This window comes from Mytilus galloprovincialis, chromosome 4, assembly GCF_965363235.1.
Source record: "Mytilus galloprovincialis chromosome 4, xbMytGall1.hap1.1, whole genome shotgun sequence".
In the NCBI taxonomy this organism is placed as follows: domain Eukaryota; kingdom Metazoa; phylum Mollusca; class Bivalvia; order Mytilida; family Mytilidae; genus Mytilus; species Mytilus galloprovincialis.
The window spans coordinates 85,544,902-85,569,591 of record NC_134841.1 but is presented as its reverse complement, the minus strand read 5'-3'; the positions used below and the strand labels follow the sequence as shown (position 1 = coordinate 85,569,591).

General features: G+C 31.5%; 1 long non-coding RNA gene across 1 annotated transcript; it reads left to right on the top strand.

Annotated features, from left to right (window-relative positions):
• The first annotated feature begins 14,760 nt into the window (after nucleotides 1-14,760).
• LOC143070805 (uncharacterized) lies at nucleotides 14,761-22,647 on the top strand. The gene is made up of 2 exons (XR_012976713.1): nucleotides 14,761-14,971; nucleotides 21,630-22,647. It is a non-coding gene; the product is annotated as an uncharacterized LOC143070805 (long non-coding RNA).
• Nucleotides 22,648-24,690: the final 2,043 nt, after the last annotated feature.

Sequence of the window (24,690 nt, the reverse complement as noted above, 5' to 3'; positions counted from 1 at the left end):
TAAGCACTGATAATGGTTTGCTGGAACACTTGGAGATTGCTAGTCAAACAGTTGCGTTGTTTTAAAATAGTATGATGCCTATTTGAACTCGGAAGACACTATTTTTTTTTAATTACCTTATAAATGTATGTTAGTGAGCAAAAGTTTGGAAAATATAAAACGTTCGAGGAGTTAAAAACCAGAAGGTCTAAAGCTTAAACTATATATGGTCAGCTTTGCCTAATGGAGTTTTATCTTTATAACAATTGCAAATATTTTTTATTTATTTTTTGATTAATTTTTATATTCAAATCCTGCCAATACTAAATCACTGCAGCTTCTGTTACCTTAGGGGACTGATACTGAGTCTATAACTCTGACATTTTTCATTGAAAATCGCTCATTTTTCCTGGCTTATACTTTACAATACCATGTTATTAAGTGCTTTTTTTCTTTCTTTTTTTTTTTACTTCTTACCACCTTTTTTCATTTGATTAGGGACTTTCCGTTTTGAATTTTCCTCGAAGTTCAGTATTTTTGTGATTTTACTTTTGAATATGCATGTAATATTGCTACTTGACTTAAAATCCAATAACAACAATAATAACTATTAAAATGAAATATTGGCTAAGGAAATGCCCTATCGTCATCTTCACATGATTTTTGCATGTTATAAACAGTTTAGTATAAATTTTATCCTTTTTTAAAGACTTTTTTGTGTAAATTCTACATTTACAACACACTTCTCTGTACCTTTAATCGTTTAATAGATCATGAAAAATCCAAAGGCCATTGGTTCAGGGTTTTATATGATATACAAAAATTCCACTTATGAAAACTTGTTTGCTTTTTATGAATATTCATGAAGCTTTCCATAGCCTTCTTTTTTTATAAAGAAAAGGATTATCAGAATTACTGCAATTCATATTACATTTCAAATTTTGATAAAATTATGAGGTTTTGATATTTACATAGATTTATTGAACAGACTTTCAGTCTTTTTTCGGAATCCTTTGAAACCGTTTTAATCTCTAACCTAACGGTGATATCAGTAAAAGTTCTCAGCTTTGGCTGACAACTATCTTAACTTATCTCAATATAATAGAAATTTAATTTAATACACTTATATTTATGAAAACATTTCGGTTATACAATTGTATGTCACACGCCTTGAAGTTGATACCTAGTGGCTTGCTTGTTTGTTCATAAACGGTAATTGCACTGGCTAGACGCCGGTGTTAGTCATAACTTCTCTCAGATCCCTTCACTTTGAACATGTAACTGACTAAAGGACCGAGTGTATTTTGGCTAGAAATTCTCTCTTTTTTTCGAATATATTTTTCTTTCCATTCTGCATATCATATTAACAGTTTGATATAGTACAGTTGTATACATGGAGTCTGATTTAAATCCATCATATATTGAAAGATTAACCCACTGCATAAATTATAGGAGTAAAATTAACCACAATGTGGAAATTTGGGAAAATATGCTAACAAGATGGTTGTTTTTCTTTCTTTCTGTTAATAGTTTTCGAAGATTTGAATATCATTCTTAGCTTTCACTCTGCATTACTTATAATTGTTCAGCTTTTTATTGATTGGGCCTTATTCATTTGTTTAATCGACTATCCTTTTACTATTGTAAAAAATCTAATGGGATGATATACAATTTTGTGAAACCAGTTAAATTACATGGCATCTCATATTTCATTTCTTCATTTAAATATTTTTTTTGGTTTTTAACCTATGCATGACGTAGACTATGTCATGTTCAGAACAGCTTTAGTATTCAAGACACACCTAGATTTTTTTTTTAAATAATTGGAACTTGCATAAAATAATTATTTGAACTCTGAAAGTCATAAATATACTAGTAGTATTAAAGTGCAGGAATGTATATTTTATGGCCCATTAATACTAGTTGCTTGTAAGAATACGTATTTCTTTATGATATTGCTTTGGTTTGTTTTTTCGGAACTGTGTATAATAAGCTGATTATATATTTATATGATAGAAAATATTTTTTTCTTCTAAATTATGTAAATGATTGTCGTAACTTCGCTGCACTTTGCTAGTCATGGTCCCTTTAATTAGAATAACATGTGTTTGATGTAACGTTAACGCGTCTTCTAATTGGCTGACATTGTTTTGTCTATCAACTCATAGGCATAATTTTGTCACGTCTTCAACGTTTTTCACGATTTAATACAGCTTAAAATGGAATTTAGAAAAAAATTATAAGGAATGACTGTCATATTTTGTTATGTCTATTCTGGATAACACCAAACATGTTTTGATTTTGCCATTAGATTGGATAAAACCAGAGAATTCCGAAAATCTGACAAAACATCAAAAACATGACAGGCAAACATCATTAATTTTCTTTAAAAAGGCAATCCTGTCGGATGACGTCACACAAAAATAAAACAAATCTTTTTGCAGATTATTCAAAAAGAAGGATTGAGTTTGTCTGCATATCGTTTAAAATTCATTAAAGTGTAATACGATATTTATCCACTCTCGACAGTTATTTAAAACGCTCGGCGAGACTCGATTTTGAAATTTGAAAATTGAAGTGTTTCGAGTGGATACATATCGTATTACAATCGAAACAGTGGTAAAATCTATATATATAACCCCAAGGACAATACATTATGATACTTGTATCCGCTTCCTTTCTCAACCACTTATCATTTTATGTAATTTTCTTGGAAATTTGACCATTTACTGCTATTGTCCACAAACTGCTGTCCTAATTAATTTGGGGCTTCCCATAACAAATTGTGAACTTAATCACAACGCTATCTTAGGGAACCCAATTTTTAAACGCAACCTATATCTGTAATCACTTTTTATATTTAATTAAATATTTTACATAGAATATTCATAATATTATGATATTGTAAGTCTTTTTTCTATTCTAATTTGAATCGTTTGTGGTCATAGCAAAGAAAATCCCTTCGCAACTGCTCGATCTACAACTCCACCTAAACCCCTTATTATATTTTTTATTTTTTCTCAGAATACCATAGTGCACCTACCATATCACTATTATTGTTGTGTTTACCTTACTAAACCGTGGACTTTGCAAGTGGTTGTATGCATCATTGTGTAAGCTTATTTCGAAGTACCTCTAATTTGGCATGTTTTTATGACAATGTTTATAATCATACTTACTGTTTACGTTTAAATTTAACTGTTTTTTTTTTATCAATTTGTCAATTTTTAATTTTGTTTGGATTATAGACTAATAAAATTCTTATTCTTATTCTTTTGTTTTGCTAATTAAAGCGATTGACAAAGTTCACGGTTATTATTTCGTATCTTGTATCTTATAAGGAATTAGTTTACATTAGCTGTATTTGGCAAAACTATTAGGGATTTTTGGTACTCAATGATCTTCAGCTTGGTACTTTATTTAGCCTTTTTACCTTTTTTATTTGAGCGTCACTAATGAGTCTTTTGTAGACGAAACGCGCGTCTGGCGCAAATACAAAATTTCAATCCTAGTTTTTTTTATGAGTATATGTAGATTAGTAATACTTAAAATATTCTGAAAAATATTACCTCCTTTTTGTTTATATTTCGATTTATATATCATTTTATTGTAAATATTACCCTGAGTGTGTTTTTGAAGTATGCAATTAATTTTTAACGGGATAGCTTATCCTAGTTTTACGGAGATGTTGTTTACGAAGCACGAAAACTTAGATACGATCCGGGTAAACTTATTTTTTCTTTAAATAGACTTTTTCTAAAAGTTTACCGATTCAACACTGTAAGTAGACCCTTGGATGTTATTTTAATAGTATTGATATTGATTTTGTTAATAGTAAATTAATAAAAAAAACTATTATAGAAGTCTATTATTTTTATATACTTTCATGGCTCCAAAATCTGTCGATACCTGTATCTTGGCAGTGCACACGGTCGTATTCTTTTTTTAACTGTTAATGACGTCTTTACACTTAATCCATGGGATGTGGAGTAAATAAGTAAGTAAGTAAATATTTATTATAGTCACATGTGTAACAGTTAAACAAAACACAAATATTTTAAATAAACAATAAAATACACCCGACCTATTGGTTAGATATAGGAAGATGCGGTATGAGTGCCAATGAGACAACACTAATTCCAAGTAATAATTTATAAAAAGTAAACCATTATAGGTTAAGGTACGGCCTTCAACATGGAGCAAGCTATACAGCCCCCACCCCAAAAAATACTAATGTAAAACCATTCAAACGGGGAAACCAACGTTCTAATCTATATAAAAACGAGAAACACTACATAATGAATGAACTACATAAACAGAGGACAACCACTGTACATCAGATTCCTGATTTAGGATAGGTGCCAACATTTGCAGTGGGATTAAAAGATTTTAATGGTACCAAAGCTTCTCCCTTTTCTAAAACAATAGTACAACATCACAACATAAAAAGACACACCATAAAACATCAATTGGAAGGCTTAACTCAATCAAAAATTGCAAATTAACACACAGTGAACGAATAAATGTGGTAAACAGTACTGGTTTAACTCGTTGTTGAAGGCCATACTGAGACTTCTAGTTTTAAAGTCTGCATCATTTGGTCCCTTGTGGATTTGTCTTATTTACAATCATACCACATTTTCTTATTTTTATATGATATTATACAGCAGACCATATTTCACTCTCGTAAACTATAATATAGCTTAATGGGGGTTAATATACGCCAATGTCATAGAAAACCAAAGTATCTATAAAAACCAGATATTACATTTATTAGAATAATATATAACAGATAACCGTTGCTTAAAGTAACTGCGATCCATATTTCTTAACTAGGTTTTATGAACCTTTTCTACATTTGAAAATGCCTGTACCAAGTCGGGAATATGACAGTTGTTGTCCATTCGTTTGATGTGTTTTATCATTTGATTTTGCCATTTGATCAGGGTCTTTCCGTTTTTGAATTTTCCTCGGCGTTCTGTATTTTTGTGATTTTAGTTTTTTTGTCAGTTAATTCTTTTTACATACAACTTTTTGTGTGTGTGTTTTTTTGGTTTTTTTTATTTCTATATACTACTAGTATAATTTCTTCTTATGTTGATCAAGTTGATTGATGAACAAAATACAAAGCGTATAATTCAATTTAAGATTTAGTGTGTATGTCTAAACCCAAATTTTCGGTATTGAATTCATTCAAGTAATTCCTAACTGGTCTAGAATTTGGATGAAGTAGGGTTTTCCCTATGTATATGGTTAATTCATTTGTTGATTATTGACGGCCGTATGGTGAACCTTGTGTGTAAATATATTGTAATGTTTGCTGCTAGATATATCTCGTTTAGTTGACAAAATAACCAAATTCGAAAGAACAAACAAATGATAAAGGCAATACATCTATAATACTAAAATTACGAGGTCCAATTTGTCAGCCGTCATCACGTAAAAACGACGAATCAAAGAATTCAATTTTATATATAACTAATATAGTACAAAGGTGTAGATTAAAAATTACACCACTCCAGGCCCTTTTGTTTTCCACGTAATTAATATTGACAATAATTTAGAAGTTCCGGGTCGAGTCCGTAACCCATACCAATAGTATATTCACCTGTTACCTATTACCTTATCTGTACGTTCCGCATCAGACAGGCGCACCACCAAACGGTGTATTCAGGATTAATATGTTATATACACGGGTCATCATAATCACAGGGTTGACACTACTAAATTGTCAAATTGTTACCTATTGTAGTACAATGTATTTTAATCAGTAAGACTTTCTAAGATAACAATACGAATACTAAAAATAAAGCGTATAGGTACAGTTTTCAATTTGTTAGTGGGCATGGCGTAAAACAGCGAATCAAAGAATTCAACTTTATTTATAACTAATATAGAACAATGCTGTTGATTAAACAATACTCCATTCCTGGACCTTTTGTTTTCCAAATAATTAATATTACCAATAATTGATAAGTTCCAGTTCGAAGGGTTAAAACAGAAAGATTTGAAAGCAGATAAAACTGTGTATCTTATAACCGGCATGACTTTATCAGATGACAATACTAATACTAAAATAAGGCTTGCGCATAGTTATATACTTTAATTCATTCACGGACCCGCGATATCACGGGTGTGTTCTAGTGGTATATAAATTTTCTGAATAGTGTTTTGCTTCGCGGTAGATTAGTTTTGAGCGTCCCTAATCAATGTTATTTTAGAAACACATAGTTCCGGGACACACAGTTATAGTCCCTTGATTTTCGTTGTCCGGACGAATATAGTCCCTAGTGCGGACAGGGTGTTACTTGCCATTTTTTTTATACCCCTTCCATCTCTTTTTGTTTTATGCCTCAAACAGCAAGTATAGGGGGATTAAATTCTACAGTAACATAATTTGGTTCATGAATTTTAAAGTAAAGTATTGATTTGGTCCAGCTGAAAAAGGTTAAAAATTAGCATTTCGGAAGCTGAAAAAGTGTGAATATTTTGAGTTAGAGCTGGTGAAGTTTTCTATAATTTTGATATAATTTGTCCTAAAAGTAGTACAACACACTGTAAAAATATTATTGAGAAAGTTGGATATTTTTTAATTTTCATTCATTGTCTACAAGAAAATGCACTACGAAATAGCTGTGTTCTCGGCCCATTTGTCGTGAAATAGGAATATATAAGTAATGTGTTAGCCATTTTACCTTGAATAAAGAATGCTATAGCACAAGAAAATAATCATTATCAGCACTTTTAACTTGTTGGTTTCTAATATTAAGACCCATGTTTATAGAACACTATGGTCAAATGTGTTTGTTTGTGGTTATAAGTTTGCTGACCTTCCTCGGGTAGAACTATTTGGTTTATCTAACGATGTACTGTATTACCCTATTTAGTCGATAACTGTTGCAACAGCCACCCTTGAAGGCTTAAATCTTAACAGTTTAAAAGTAATTTCGCGGTTCCACTTTCTCAATTCTTAAATGTAAAATTTTAAACAAAGTACAATTACAATCACATGAAATATCTATAAAAACACTTTTGACAATTTGTTGAGGCAGACATGTTTGTCGTATCAGCAATTAACAGACCACTTGTTTCTAGTTAAGTGTTTTATTGGCCCCAATAAGACTTAGTATTAAAACTTTTGTTTATGTTAAAATGTCACTACGCAATCAAATTACTAGAACACCCGATAGTGAAGAAAAACTTTAAGCCCTAGATTCCCTTTCATTGGCAAAATATTTCATTGTTTGACACCAACACCATTATCTTTAACAGTTACTCTAAACTGGCAGATTTGTGCATCAATGAGGCACTAACGTGTTGTGCAAAGTTTGGTGACCCTATTATAAGGTCAATGATGACAGTTTGGACCTTTCATACCTGTAGCTGTACCATGTTTCCACCTACAAAACAGGTATTTCATATAAACGGCGACAATTTAAGTGCAGAAAGTGAAAACATTAAACTTATTTTAGTATAACTTGACTTGTGTTATATTGTTAACGTAACAACGGTTTGTTTGTATACTTTTTTAATACTGCCAATCTTAGAAACGTTAAAACACCATTGTTGTTGTACCTGGCACCAGAAAAAAAAACTATATCCTTTTCAAATTGCACATACAAAATCTTGTATATCACGTTGAATTAGAAAGATATCAAAGGCTACACCAAATCATTTTAGGGTTTGTGTTTACCTCTTTACAGACAACGTCTATATCTCACATTTTGCTACTAACAGTTGTTAACTGAAGTGCATTTTTTTCTTGATATTTATTTAAGAATTGAATGCTTCTTTTTGTAAATTCATTGGGGTGTAAAAGCGTTGACCGAAGTACATTTTGTATGAAGCGCGGAAGCGCTTCATTCTAAAAATGTGCGCACGGTCAACGCTTTTACAACCCTATGAAGTTACAAAAAGAAGCATTCAATACTTATTATTACATTTTTTTAGCTATGATCAAGAAAAAATGAATTTTATATTGTTTTTATTTAATTCACCTGTGCACTTTATTGTGGGACCACGTGCTATCATGAATGAAAAGTATTATTGAGTGATACAATTGCTTACGGAATAACACGTGATGTGCTGTTAGCTAATCAGAATAAAGTATTATAATGAAACATACATCTAATGTAATTATATCAAAATAATATAAATATTCCAATTCACATAATCAGGTTTAAGTTTAGATTGTTCATTGCTGAAAATTTAATTTTTATTTTTAAATAAAAAAATCCGAATCCTTGAGTTAGTTTAGGGATTATCAAATACAATTGAGAAAGTGGGTCAAAGAGACAACAACCCGACCAAAGAGCAGAAAAAAGACCCTATGCCACCGAACAGGTCTTCAACGCAGCAAGAAAATTCCGCACACAAATTAAGGCGGGCTTCAGCAGACCTCTAAACAAAATCTTGTACCGGTTCATTGACAATGACTGAATATGGTGGAAAATATATTTTGAGAACGCTTGAATTGTTAGAAAATGTAAGAAAAAAAGAGATGTAGTAAGACCGCCAATTAGACAAACGACAAGGATATACTAGTAACAATTTAAACAATGTGAAATCCCTCTTACGAGTACTCAATCTAGAGGGGGGAAAGGATGCCTAACGAGTTTTGCTCATTTTTTGAGGCCCTGCGTTGTCCTATAATGGTAACATCTACGTCTCAAATTGGTCTCTGGTAGATAGGGTATAATTGTCATATCGGTGACCACAAATTATTTTACAAAACCGAAACGTCCAATGCATAAGAAACTTTGCAAGAAAAGAATTACACTTTCCATCTTATGTACAGACAAAATACATTTTTGAAAAACATGAATAAAACATTGAAATGAGCATAAGGATAAAGTCAACCATAACAAAGGCAGAATATTAGAAATGATTTTGTAATGAATGTAAAAATGTCACATTTATAGAAGAATAGACGGGCTATCTTTGGCAAAACTTTTAGGAATGCTAAGTTTTTTATTTATCTAAATCGACATAATAGATTAACATCAACAAATGAAAACTAACATACAACATACATTTTGTACGACAAAAATTATCAACCGTACCAGAGAACAGTATAAAAAGTCTAAAGAATCGGAATACTTTTTAAAGTTTAAAAAAAATGTTTACATGCCAATAGATTTTTAAATGCAAATTATATTTGATTGATTGAACGTTGCTTAACATCAGCGCGAAACAGCTACAAAATATTGAATGCTTCGTTGATTCAATTTTGATTTTGTTTCGTTGTTTTACTTTTAACCACCCTTCTTTAAAACCAATAGTTTAGTGGTTTACAAATGCACAACCTAATTAATAGGATCGTAGAAAAAAAATCTATTGATATTCCTTGTTGTCTTGTTTGGTAAATAATTATTGAGAATTTCATACATTAATCATAAACGGTCATAAACGATGCTTTCTAAGTTTGATAACCGCCTCCATTACCGGTGTTATAGTACTCCCTTTAGGACCGTTGGTAGGGTTTAAAGTAGTTATTATAAATGATGTCGTGTGACAGTTGTTGTGCTATAATTATTCAACGAAAATTAAATATGATTAAAAAAAAGATTCAATTATGAAAAAAATGTCAAACCCACACTAACAAGAATAAGAATAATAATATAATTGTCAATGAGACAACTCTCCACAAGAGACCAAATGGCATAGAAATTAACACTTATATGTCACCGTACGGCCTTTAACAATAAGAAAAATCCATACCGTATAGTTAATAACCTTTATTACCACCGCTGTTATATCAAAAACATACTATTTAGAACTTGCTTTTAATATGTTTTTACACATATTGTTGTTATGCACCAAATCTAGTACCATGGAAAAAATATATCACAATTTTAACAGAAGTCGAATGTTAAAACAAAATAATCCTTTGAGACGAAAAAATAAAAAAAGAAAAAACTCCATATGTCCTTGATGGCTCGAAACACAACTTAAGTTTGGATTATTTTTTTTTACAAATGCTGTTGTTAGGCACCAAAGACAATACCATGAAAAAAGTATAACACACTCTAACAAAAGTCATTAGTCTAATTAACAACATAATATTCCCGATGGCTCGAAACACAACTTAAGGTTGGAAATTATTAAGACACTACGGTTCACTTCCATCAGGCAAAGTTGGCCTTAGATGGATTTGGCTATGATTTTATGTCTTTTTTTTTGTCATATAGCTCTTCAACTGTTTCGATTCTTATACATCCTGGGTTTTCAAATCATTAGGCTTTGAGCGTTCCTGATGAAGGTAAATACAGAAATGTGATTTGGATGCATTGAAATTATAAAAGTTATTTTCAATTTTTAAGGATCTTGTCATTTAGCATTTTGAAAATTAGACAATTTAAGTTCGAATGGTTTACATACAGATCCATCTACTTATAAAAATGTGTAACACAGTTTTCTACTGGTCGCCATTTTCTTATTTTCTAAGTTTTTTGGGGGTTAAAATTACAGTTGAGGAATATGTGTTTAAAAGATGAACAGTGTTATTTTGAAATATTAGCAAGAATAGAAAATATACGTGTTTATTACATTTAGGCTCGTTCAACAGCAGTTGATCAGACTCCTTATGGAAATGCTTTCTGGAAAATATATTGATATGGGTATCCTTTGTGGAACAATTAATATAGGGGTTCTTATCTTATTTTACCTTTTGAAAATCAATATGTTGAAAATGTTTCAAAGCAGAAATATAGGTTTTGATTGCTAAGATATAAACCACACGGGATACACGTAATAAAAAAAAGTGCGAAAATATATAAAAGTAGCTTGTCCGCTTTATATTTTCCCGAATCCAAATATATATATAACGGGTCATCGAATCTGTGTTGTATGCAACCTTTTCTCAGACTGCAAAAACATAAGTGTAAAAATGTCAAATTGTTCCCATAATATTCTCATAAAAAAAATTGATACTCGCTTGAAATCTTTTAATTTTCTAACGTAACTCAAGTTTAAACAGAAAATAAAATTTAATGTTTCGCAATTTGACGCCAAAATTCGAAGGGTATTTTAATAAAATTTAGATGAAACAAAACACAAAAGTGTCAATTTTGAAGAGGCTATTGAATAAAATTTTATTAACATCTTGAAAAACAATGACTAGGCAATAATATCTATAATTCTCATTGACAAGACCATAAAGATACCGCGGAGTGATTTATACGTCATTATCAACGGCAAATATAGTGCAGGGTTAATTGGAGAGCCAAGACTCTCGAGGTAAGCATCTCTTTAACAATGATCAACGTTCCACGAAGGCGTTTGAGAATATCTGTTTATTTGTAGTTTACTCTTGAACGTGTCAGCAAATAAGAAGATACAATAAGCATCAATAAAAGCACTCAAGTGGAGAAGAATGGAGCCAATGCTTGGCCCTATCATACGCTATAAATCCCATTGTTGACTATATTATCACTTATTCATTTACAACGAGTATCAAATCGCTTTATAATAGTTTAACTTTAGTTGCGGTATTAAATTGTTTTATAAGATGCATTAATCGCGAAAAGAGATAAAATTAAGTCACAAATAAACTAAACCGTCTTATGGGGCGCCATAGCCTATCATAAGAACTTAAGTATGCCAAGTATTTGCATATAAAATTTTGGAAAAGTACTTTTCCTTACATGGCTCTTTAGATATTGTCTCAATTGTTTTGATAAAATTGGTTTATTGCTTTCTATCCTGGGTAATAGATTGGGACTGATTATTCAGTTTGAAATTTTAGGCGGTGCTCGTATATCAATTTGAACATGGCGTGGAGTAACGAACAGAAAAACATTTATTACTAAAGCTAGTGAATTCTACAAAAGATAGTAAAAAAAAATCAAGTAAAAAGTTACTGGTTAAAAAGTTACCTTTTTTGAAGTTTCTGTCAACAGAGAGAAAAGTTATATAATGAGTGCTGATAGAAACCCAATTCTGACATGTTTTTTTTCCAATAAATGATAAAATCAAACCAACATATATTTTTTTAGAAGTTGACCAATCGTTCTAAAATTATTAAAACTTCTTTTGATGTACACCCAGACCATTTTAAGCCATTTTTAGATCTTTCTGATTTTCATATTTTTACGTCAACAAAACCCACATTTAAACAAAATAAATTTTACGCTTTGGATGGCTAATTAAAGCTGTTATAATTGATAAATCGTGACAAACTAGATTGAAGAACAACTGTGAGGAAGGTCGCATGTCCCACGCGGAAACTTCTTTCAAGGAGCAAAAAGTTATAATATGATACCATCGGTTCATTAACAAAATTAGCCCCCGTAAAAGACACTTTACCGACGCAATATAAGCATTGTCTGACCTTGTTCAATTCCAAGATTTGTATTGACAGGAAGTAATATCATAAGAGTTTATGAGTGTATAGCAATACATATTGATGAAAGTGTGTAATCAAAAACAAATCGTGTATCTAGTATGACATGATTTTGTTAGAATAAATATAGAATATAATACACATATGATAAATATTGATATAATCATACCTCAAAAAATTACTCAATTTGAACTGACTTTAGACAATTCGTATATTTACAGCAATACTAGATTGTATCATGAGGTCAACTATTGATGTATTGGTTAGAATTGTCTTAAAGTTAGTAAATATTGCATATACTTCTGCAGCATTTTTAGAGTATTTTTTTATATTAATTATAGCATAAATACCATCAAGGTAACGGTAAGTTGGGTTTAGGTGGACAAAACTGAGAATGGAAATCGGGGATGTGTCAAAGAGACAACAACCTGACCATAGAGCAGACAACAGCCGAAGGCCACCAATGACTATCTTTATTTGGTTGGCAATAAAATGTGATTCATAACCAAACTGGAACATACCTGCACAAGATATAGTCCATTTGTCGATTTTTTAAGCTTATTTGAAGAAATTAAACCAAATAGAATTTCTATTTTGACATTTATTTAATTATGTTTGAAACATACAAAAATTATAATTCCTTTTTTTTTTATTTGTAGCTGAAAAGATATAAAAAGATGAGGTATGAGTGCCAATGAGACAACTCTCCATCCAAGTCACAATTTATAAAAGTAAACCAATATAGGTCAATGTACGGTCTTCAACACGGAGCGTTGGCTCACACCGAACAGCAAGCTATAAAGGTCCCCAAAACATTACTAGTGTTAAACCATTCAAACTGGAAAACCAACGATCTAATGAATATCAAAAACAAGAAACACTTATGAACCACATCAACAAATGAAGCTCTGTTTAATTGAACAACTCAAAAATCGGCGATATGATGGGTTGTACATAATACCTCTTTCATTTGTAAACTTGAATTAAGTTTGACAGTGGATTTATGAACTTGCAATGGTTTGTAATCGTGTCTATATCATTCTTGGTACAGAATAAATATATTCATCAATTAAGTTTTTAATTGTTAAAAACTTGTATGGAGTTCTATGCTCGTACAATAATATAACCACTGAACAAATGTGCTTATGAAATTGATTGAGACATCTATCATATTTAATGCAAACATAACCACCAATGAAAAATGTTCCCCAGACAAAACTAATATCAGTAAACAATTTGTCAATGAATGACAGAAGTCGTGAACTATAATTTGCTCTGGTTTTCTGTTTAACTGAGGATATTAAATTGTGATTTTAATGTCAACTTTTTATAGTATGCGCGCAGTAAAAAAAAAATATTGAATCATGACAAACCAATCGTTTTTCAATAGTTCAATTATAGTCTGTTTTGTTCTTCATAATTGACATCTTGTATTGACAACATAAGAGGACAAACATAAACTTTTGCTAAAATAATGTATTGACAACATAAGAGGACAAACATAAACTTTTGCTAAAATAAAGCAAGATTAAAACTTGTAAAATACACATCATACATTCAGCTGTGCAATAATATTCTTGTCCCTTGAGACAAAACTAAGTCTAAAAACAGTTTTCACATTTGCATCATAAGACTTTTTTTTTAAATAATACACTGAAACATATGTCAAGAACCATTTAAGTGTATCAACACCACTTTTGGCTATGGGATTTGAATAAATTTGAATTTAACTTACAGTTACGTAAGACTAATCAAATTGCTAGCAGCTGAAATAAGAACTTTTTAGCAGCGTTGGAAAAGGATGAAAATTACAAATATAAAAAAAAAAAAAAAAAAAAAAAAAAAAAAACATTTAAGCATCCCTTATATGTGGCGCTTGGGTTATATTTTTTAAAGCAAATATTTGAAGAAAAATAATAATTTAAATCAAATCTCATTGATTAACTATTTATCAGATACCTTAAAAAATGTTTTAACTTCAAAAACCACTTAAATATTCCTATTGAATTGCAAGAATTTTAAGCAATATTTAGGTAGGAGGATCAATTAGATAATTTTATTTTTAAGATATATATTTCCCTTTTTTATTACTTTTTGCTGTGTGCATGTCATAAAATCTCATAAAATCCAAAGATGATTTATATAAGCACTCGATGACAAGGTTTACACCTTTAATCCGGATTTCTTGCTTTTCAGTAAAAATTCTTATAATCGTATATTTCTTAAGAAATACATTTAAAAATAACTTTTCTACACATTTAATCCATGGCACTATATTTCCAGGTGACATAAATGATTCTTATCCCGTGAGAGCTAATAGCAGCCTTATACAAATACTATTTCATTAATATTAATTTTTAATAATATTAACACTTTTTGTTGAAACGGATTAATTTTTCATTTTTGAAAAGAGAAATTAGATATTTGTGTAGTGATTACTCCATGTCTGTTGTGGGTTGTCCTAGGGACATTTTTTCAAAAAATAGATTTGTGGGGAAAAGGTTCTTAACATGTGTTATATATTGTGTGTGTCTGTAATGTGCATTGGAGTTTGAACATTTTGTCATGGCATATCATTTCAAATTCAGAAATTATGTTTTACTTATATTTGTTTTTGAATTTTACAGATTCTCAGAATCCAGAGGTATGGTAAGTTAAATTTTCTATGTAATTGTAAGTTTAAGAACTTTCAAATTAATTTATTTTCTTCAAGTGCCAAGACAGGTCTTAGTTTTACAGTCGTGTGATACAGTTTGGTGTGATTAAATTACTTTCCCTGAATGGAATATACCTTGAAATTCGTTGTTTGTTTTTTGTTTGTTTTTTATTATTACATTTTTTGCTTTCAAGTCGAACTTTGAGTGAGCACTGTAATTTTCGAAGCAAACATTTTCGGAAGTATTTTTTAACGAATGAAGCAGTAATCTTGCGCGCGGGTAAATATAATCAAAGACGTGTCCGAACAACCTTGCTTTTATAATAAGATGTGAAAAATCATGTCTTTTGTTTTTTTTAACTATGCCTTTTACTATGACAGTGTAGTAAAAATTATTAATTTATTTATTTTATTTCATTTTGCACTATTTCCTTGTTTCGCTCCGTTTCTGCAATTGTTTCTGTCCACATAGGGAAAAAATTATGCCTAATAATTTGCTATATATATATATATATTATCAATTCTATAAACAGAAAAGAAAGCGATTCAATGTCAATTCGTTATATAAAACCAATTAAAGAATTAAAGAATCGAAGCTGAAAGATATTGCTCTTTGCATCAAATACATCTGTACTTGATTTGTTCGTAAATACTGTACGTACTAACATTACGCTATATCAAAATTATATATAGAGACCGTTACATAAAATAACCATACCCATGTGCCTGTCCCAAGTCAGTAACCTCGTTGCTTCATGTCTACCAAACCTTCTTTTTTATAATCGGAGAATTGGGCATTGTTGGCAAATCTTTCAAAGTTTTTATTCAAACATTTTTAAGACTTTAAAACCATTTACAGCGGGACATATTTTTAGACACTTGAGTCTTTTGTTGAAGAATGCATGTTAATCTTAGATATCTGATGGGTTATTTTTCTGGTTGCTTACTTTTATATTATTTTTTATATACCCACTTCTCATTTTATTCACAATTAAAAGTAGGTCATGGGTTTTTTTTCTAAAGTAAAGGTTAGATTGAGTTTAATACAAAAATACAATGTTGGTTGTTGTCTATCCAAGATGTTTGTGTTTCGTTTATTGTTTTGTACATACAATTATGCAGTTAGTTTTCTTGTTTTCTTGTTAAACTCTTTTGGAGGAAGAAATGCGTAAAAAAGTTCAGAATAACAGCGCAAATGATACCCCTGAAAAACAGTAATTGGAGCAAAAGGACTGCTGCCTTTTTAATACCGAGGCTTTTTATAACTTAATTTACGGTTTCAGTTTTGCTAATTGATGAAGCCCGTGCGGTGACCAAGAGCTGCTTACAATCATGCTTCATCTTCTTGATTGTATATAACTTTAATGAAAGTGGAATTTATTCGATGTGCATAAGTGAAAAGTAGAAATCTACAATTCACAAATTAAACAGTTCTACCGAAAAAAAAACAGATAACTTCTTGCTGAAGAAAGTTTCTTTTCTAAATTAATTTTCTAAGTTCAGTCTCGATATCCTACGCAATTAAAGTAAAATGTCCATCTCATGTTCCGTGCTCGGCCCAGTATTATTTCCTGTTAATTAAATATTAGAATATCAGCATGAACAGTTGAAACACCTTAACCGTAGGTCTATTCTAAATAATTTACATTGTTCTTGATGGTTTTCTTTTATTTAGTTTTGAATGATCATCGTTTTGGGTCTTTATGACAAAATCTATTTGTCACTTATTATGGTTTAAACTCTACCAACTTCCATGATGAGAACAAGTAAATTATTCTTTATTCTAATGTATTTGAATTTTTCTTAATCATTTGTAAAATTAAACATCTGCAGGAACGACTAAGAGAGTCTACCATTAACAAGTCAAAATTCATGAGCCTTATATGTTGTCCATTATTGTTTGTCTTTGTACGTCTGGGTTTTTTTGTTTTTGTTTGTGTTTTTTTTTTTTTTTTTGTATTTTTCGGAGTAGTCGGATGTTGTTAATTGGTGGTATGTTGTACTGTTTGATATTTTTGGTTGGTCCTTTTAGCCTTGTTGTGTATAACGAAGAATATACAGGTAGATCGAAGTCATTGCTTAATCTGGCGTGCATTTTGAGAATAAATACTATTTGGTTCCTGAGATTTCCTCCCCATGCACCATTTAAGTCTCATCTTTGAAATCTATATCATTAATTTAGAATGCAGATACTTGTATTGGAATTCTACACTTAACTGGTCGTTTGTTGCTAACGCAATTTCGAAAGATCTATAATATTTGAGTATTTTCCCACCTATTTCGGTTACTGCGTTTCGTTTTTTTTTTTTTTTCAAATGTCTTGTGGACCTATTTGTCCATTCATTTTTTCTCTCAACCATGTTGTCATCAGTGGTTATTCTCGTAGTGGGGTCTTTAAGAAATCTTAGGAAGAGAGGCAGTTAAAAGGAACTCCCAGATAAATAACGGGTAACCCCGAGAATTGCGAAGGGAAATAACAAGAATAAATCTGTCGTAACTCAGGAGTTGTTAGTGGCTTTGAACTAGCTGTCAGATAACTGCGAGTACTCTCAGATCTGTTAATTGTGTCTCTTTGTGTCGGGATGTATAAGTACCGGGCCACGTCCACTTGTATACTTGTCCATCTGATGAGTTAAGCCTTTTTCAACTGATTTTTATAGTTCGTTCTTATGTTGTACTGTTATACCACTGTCCCAGGTTAGGGGGAGGGTTGGGATCCCGCTAACATGTTTAACCCCGACACATTAATTATGTATGTGACTGTCCCAAGTCAGGAGCCTGTAATTCAGTGGTTGTCGTTTGTTTATGTGTTACATATTTGTTTTTCGTTCATTTTTTTTTTACATAAATAAGGCCGTTAGTTTTCTCGTTTGAATTGTTTTACATTGTCTTATCGGGGCCTTTTATAGCTGACTATGCGGTATGGGCTTTGCTCATTGTTGAAGGCCGTACGGTGACCTATAGTTGTTAATGTCTGTGTCATTTTGGTCTTTTGTGGATAGTTGTCTCATTGGCAATCATACCACATCTTCTTTTTTATATAATGGCATTATGTTAAGATACTTAAAAAGGTTCACTAAATCATGCCTTAGGGGTTAGGAGGAGATTGTGAAGTGTACTTAAATTTGCTAATGCTTGTAACGAAGGCCAATTTAACTAAAACTTCCATTCTTATGAAGAAATGAAAAATGAGATCCAGAAATTCATCATGTGATTAATAATCTGAAAGTTATACAAATTTCGGTTTAGATGCTATAGCGGCATAAAAGTGAGACAGAAGAAAGAATGAACCTGCGCACCCATCAATATAATTATATCACCCGCTCCAGGAAGCGCTGGTATTATAAATCTTAACGGATTAACATCAAATGCCTGTATATATGTTTTGTATCTCCTTCTATAGAAGCATGATTCGTTTTCAATTCTCAAAACTTTCAATTCTTTGGACAATAACGGACAAGTTAGATAGACATGCAAGTTTTCGCATGAAAAATTACATATATCAGTCGAAACAAATAGTCCATCGAAATAAGAACGTGTTGAAAAAAGAGGGACGAAAGATACCAGAGAGACATTCAAACCCATAAATCGAAAATAAACTGACAACACTATGGCTAAAAATGAAAAGGACAATCAGTCAAACAATACTACACATGACACAACATAGAAAACTAAAGAATAAACAACACGAACCCCATCAAAAACTAGGGGTGATCTCAGGTGCTCCGGAAGGGTAAGCAGACCCTGCTCCACATGTGGCACCCGTCGTGTTGCTTATGAGATAATAAATCCGGTAAATAGTCTTATTCGGTAGGTCACATTTATGAAAGGGAAGGAGATTGTAGTTACGACGTAAGGAACATATCCGATATCATTTGTGAAACAGTTATTCTATAACGGTCAACCAATTCGTGATGGCGTCCGTAAAATTTACGAAGAGATGATTTAAAAAAAAAAGTGTTACGTCTCTTTTTCAATTTCCGTTAAACCACTACAATTGTTTTTTTTTATAATTCTTTGTCTTTAATTATTTTTACTGTGGTATATCTATATCTGCTAGCTCCAAAGGCAGAACATGTGACAATAAAAGCCATAGTTAGTTTAATATTTATTCATACACATATATATCTTGTTGCTTATAAAAATCCAATGCCGACGAATCATTATTTTTGTGTGGTCCTCAAAATACAGATTTTCGGGCTTTTTTATTTTATTTTATTTTTATTCGGTTTGATACTTTAATATTTTAATCATAATACGAAAGTTAACATTTTGTATATTCTTAAGTGGACTCGTTGTCATAGAGATGTAAGTCGCTCGGAGTCCAGAAAATTGATAATATATTATCTAGTTAATAAGTCGAAGAAAAAACAGACAAAACCATAGCAACGGGCAAACAAAAGTCTACAAAACTCTATACAGAAAACCCCATTTTGACAAATAATTATTTCAATATAATTATGTTCCAACAAAACGTCCCTGCATTTTGTTTATTTCTCAGGAAAAGGGAGTATTAAACTGTTCGGTTACGGATGCTGCATCGAACACACGAACTGTTCTCCTTCAACTTTTATATAATCTAGAAAAAATGGCAATTAATAACAATTAGATAGTACTAAGTCAACTCATACAACAGTTAATAAATTACAATCAATTGTTTTATTTCCTGGTAAACAAACTAATGGAAAATCGACGCAACCGAACAGAAATGATTGAAAGGCCGGAATTAGTTTGATAATGATCATTTATTGTGAATTGTCAATAAAGCAAACATAGGATGATGCTTGTTTTATTAATAAAACATTGCAATTCCGGAAATTCATACAATAGGACTGGTTCATTTGCGCTAGCCAAGGTTTACGATCAGGCCCCTACTTTAATCATCTTCGCCAAGCAATGATCATGAGGGACCAAATTGTAACCATTGGCTATCATAATGATAATAGGTGATACAGAGCAAATGCAAATCTGATGTTTTCAAAAAGTCTTGAAATCTTTTCGCTATTTCTTTTATTTCTCCTTCATCTTTGGAAAAGATTTCAAAAGGTTGATTTATGGAACTGAAACGAAAATGTTGTATGTGTTGTAAACATCTGATTAAGGTTATATCCATTGTTTAAAAGAATTCAATTCGATCATATTTGGTGGCCTCGAATGAAATTTAAAAAAACTAATACATGTTTCAATGCAAAATGAATCGACAACTAAATGACACATTAAGTTAAGCTATATTTATATATTTGAAAAGACTTCTACAAATATTCTGTCCTAATGTCATGAATTTGAAGAACCCTAACAGGTATCTAGTTACTGGAAAGTGGCAACTGCTACCGTAATTGTTGGGGGACGTGTGTTTTAATGTGTGGACTCATATATACACGAAGACACGTCTGACCTGAGCAAACACCTGAAACCCAAGCATTTATTGGGAGAATGTAATGCTACTACTTGTCATTCCAATTGGTCCGATGCAATCAACTAGCATCTTTTATTTTATAAATTTTGGGAATTCAGGTGCAGCATGCATTATTGCTTATTGATGACAATGCACTGTCCGTTCATGTTTCGATATTTATCATTTCGCTTTTTAGTCTATGGTTGATTGATGTGTGACACACACATAAACACACACACACACACACACACATCACCTCTCTTCAAACTTATAAACTCAAGCAATTGTAGATGCAGTTAGCATAGACTAGGCATAATTATGCTCACTTGTATTGTCACATAGTTTTGTTTATCTATGTTTTTAATTTACTGATATAGTTACAGCACCATTTAATGAAGCTTATCGTATGTGAAACCAAAGAAAGATAACCCATTTGTACATATTTTATTTTGTATTTTTATTTTGTATTTCGATTTGCATATTCATGTGTAAATTATTTCATCACATGAACTGATAATAAGAATTTATACTTTTGATTGACTGATAAGAACCGAGAGACATTCAAAATTAAATTTTAGTTCTAAATAAAAATGTGACATTAATTCCCGTCCCGCTATATTAAACGGCGTATACGATAAGAGATTCATCGGTGCGAATGTCCACTTAAAACGGACCGACACCACCTGTAAGTATTTCATGTCAAACTAACGCAATTTTTGTATGATGAACAAATCATTTTTGAAAGCACGATCGAACTAATGTTGAGAACATATCAAACTAAATTCTTGTTTATTTTGTCTCTTCCAGAATATGCATGAAATATTTGCCTCTGGACGCTTAGCAAACAACAGTCATCAACTTATTCAAACTATCCATGTAATCAGCATGTGTTATACTAATACAAAATGCATCAATTGTAGTCCTTTACAACACAATAAAATATGCGTCATCAACTTTGATGCATCAAAGATCAAACATCATGGATTAGCAATGCATTGATTTTCACCACATTTTTTTCTATGAATTATGCACTTTATACCTAAAGAATAATAAATATTCGTTTGCATTAGCATTGATCATATTGGTAATTAAACAATCATACCTAAATAATGGGTTTGAATGGAGATGTGTCAGAGAGTCACGACGATTTACTATAGAGTTCAGTTTCTGGTACATTTTGCCTTCAGCAATCATTTTTACAATAGCAGGATTTATGCATATTGGTTATGGTACTAGTTCTTTAACCTTTTTTCCAGGGTACATTCGACAGCGTTCAGCTTGGTGACATTTTGAGACAAACAGATTTAACGTCGATGGCTGGTAATGTAAACGGGCGAGATGATGATGTGGAATGGCCAAACTATACGGATAATGGTGATCTCAAAATTGACCTATCTTTGAACCAATTAGTGAATTTAATGAGAAAATTAAAAAGTCAGAATAAGATAGACCGCCAAGATAGAATTAAAAAACAAATATGCTACGTCCAAGAATTGTGCTAATGTAAAGTTATATTCAGTTTTTGATTTGCTATCTCAATTCATCTTCAGGAGCATTGAACAACTTTCGCTGCATTTCAATATAAAAATTTAACCGTTCTTAAACACAATCGCATATTTTGATGAATTGTATAGTTTCCTATGACAGTATGTGGGTGGTCCAAGCCAAAGTCACAGGAATACAAAAGAAGACATTAAAACAACCGTAATACATGCACATGGGAACTTGTCATTACAGATGTCTATATATAGAATATTTCTGTCGGCGTATAACTGTTGACTTGTATTAAAACAACTGAATAAAACATTTCACAATTTTATTTTATTTGGTATCATGTTCTTCAAATTATTTTTTTAATTAATTAAAGCGCAAGACTATATTTTATCTGATTGTATAAAAATATGCATCGCAGTGAAATAGTATTGTTGTGGTGTCGCTTATATGTATTTTAGAAACACTGAAGATTGTTCTATCATCTAATATGCCTGTATACTTTTTCAACTAATATTCCTGTATTTTTTCAACTAATATTCCTGTATTTTTTGTCGAATACTATCAGTTCGTGACTTGACTATGTCTAAAGGGATAAGTCGTGTTCATATTATGGCATGTGGATTTTAGTTTGTACAAAGAACATCGATGGCAAAGTTGCTTTCTTACTAGCCAGACTATGACATCAATTCTATATTTGATTCGACTTTTGGAAATCAGTAATCATTGTTTATTAGCCCAATAAATCAGAAAAAAAAGTGAATAAATGATGAATAAAAACACTGTTTGATCATTCTTCTTTTTATACCTCCATATTCATGCATCAACTAACAAACAAGAAAAATCAAACTACTACTTTACTTCAAAGTTAGTTTTTTACAGCACGAAGAAGAGGATAACACTATGAAAAAGCAGCATAAATTTATGGTATTGTTATAGATTTCAAAAACGAGTGAGAATTGGATATCGCTTGATACCAACTCGAGTTATTTAATTTCAATATGATAATAAACGATCCTGCACATAAAATAGATGGTCACTTTGTACTTAATTTTACCGGTTTTTTTTATTGGAGCGTCACTAGTGAGCCTTTTACAGACGAAATGCGCGTCTGCAGTATACAATTTTAGTCCTGGTATCTAGAATGATATCAAAATAAGAAGATGTGGGGATTGGCAATGAGACAACTAACCACCAGAGATCAAATGACACAGAAGTTAACAATCATAGGGAGTTTATTTGTTCTTTATTTGTTGTGTTATCATCGATCCATAAAATTATTGCCAAGCACCCAAAATTATCCAAGACCTTTCCCAAACATCCTGTCTTAGCTTTATGGAGACCAACAAGTCTGAAAGACTTATTTGTGAGAGCTGACGTCTCCTCTAATAAAAGCTGATCAATTGCAGGATGGTGCAAGTCGTGTTATACAGACGATGGGTGACTTGCCAACACATACTGAATACTCAAACATTAACTTGCCACTTCACTGGGTCTTTGTACGCTATATAACTTGCAAAACCCAGAATGGTGTATTCCTTCTTCAGTGTTGGTGTGGCATGCAGTATGCTGGCGAGAAGAACAAACATTCGACAAACGCATGAAATGTTATCAAAGTGACTATACCTGCAAGCCCGACTTCCCCGCAAGTCGTTCTTTAAGATCAAATGAGCACACCCAAGCTGATCTCAAAAAACTTACAATCACTGTCATAGACCACAACGAGGGTTGGTCAGGGGCTGACAGACTTGCTTGAGAAAGGTTTTGGATCAGAAAGCTAAGGCAGTTTCCCCAAGAGGGCATACATGAAAATACATAGAATGAGTCACTCATTTTCCTACCATCAGTTGTTTCCAGTAACTATAAGGCTTCCGTACTTTCATTTACATCATATTCATACTGATGAAGGATATCTGTTATCCGAAATATTAAACATTTGTTCATTTTATTGTTATTGTTTGGGGATGTTGTACCCTTTTAGACTTGTTATATCAAAAATGGTTTGATATGAAAGCTGCAAAATAATGAACAGTTCGTCTGTATTAACCATCTCCTTAAAATCTATTCGACCAACAGAAAGATATATTTTAAACACTATATGCAACAATATGTCTGTATGGCACTGCTTTGAGTTTGATAAATCTATAGTGGCGTGAAACCATGATAATCTGACAAATAAAATCCAAAAACAACTGATTTCACCTTTACCGCCAAGCGAATATTTTAGAGGCTAGGTTATATGCTTTACTTATCAACCAAAGAAAGATAACCATAAGAAGTAAAAACTGCCTTTTCCTGCCATATTTTTTTTTATTTTAAAGTATTTAAGTTTCCTTTCGCAAGGAAATTATTTTTTAGCTTATGAATACTGTTATTGCAACATATGCTATTGTCTATAATAAACGTAACATACTTTATATCATATTGAAAATTAGATGAAGAACCTTAAAAAGCTTCATAAAACTTACAGGTAAACAAGTTTAAGTCGTTAAAATCTTCTTAACATCGTCTTTTTCAAGAAAGCGGATAATGTTCGGCTTTAGGCGATGGATTTTTACTGGTTCACGAGCACTTGCTCATTTTTCAAATTTTCTTACACATGAAAGTGTTGTGTCAGTGTTTTGTTGAATACGGAGTAAAACATACCATTAATTTCTTATCAACCAGATAACAAATTTTGATTTATAGACAGACAACTTATCATGCAGTCACGAAAGAATGAAAATGATTATATGCATACATATCTGAGGTCTAGCGGATTTTGCAACCATGCCCAAACAATATTCTGTCGTTGTGTTGATGTGGTCATCATAAATCGAGCCATTA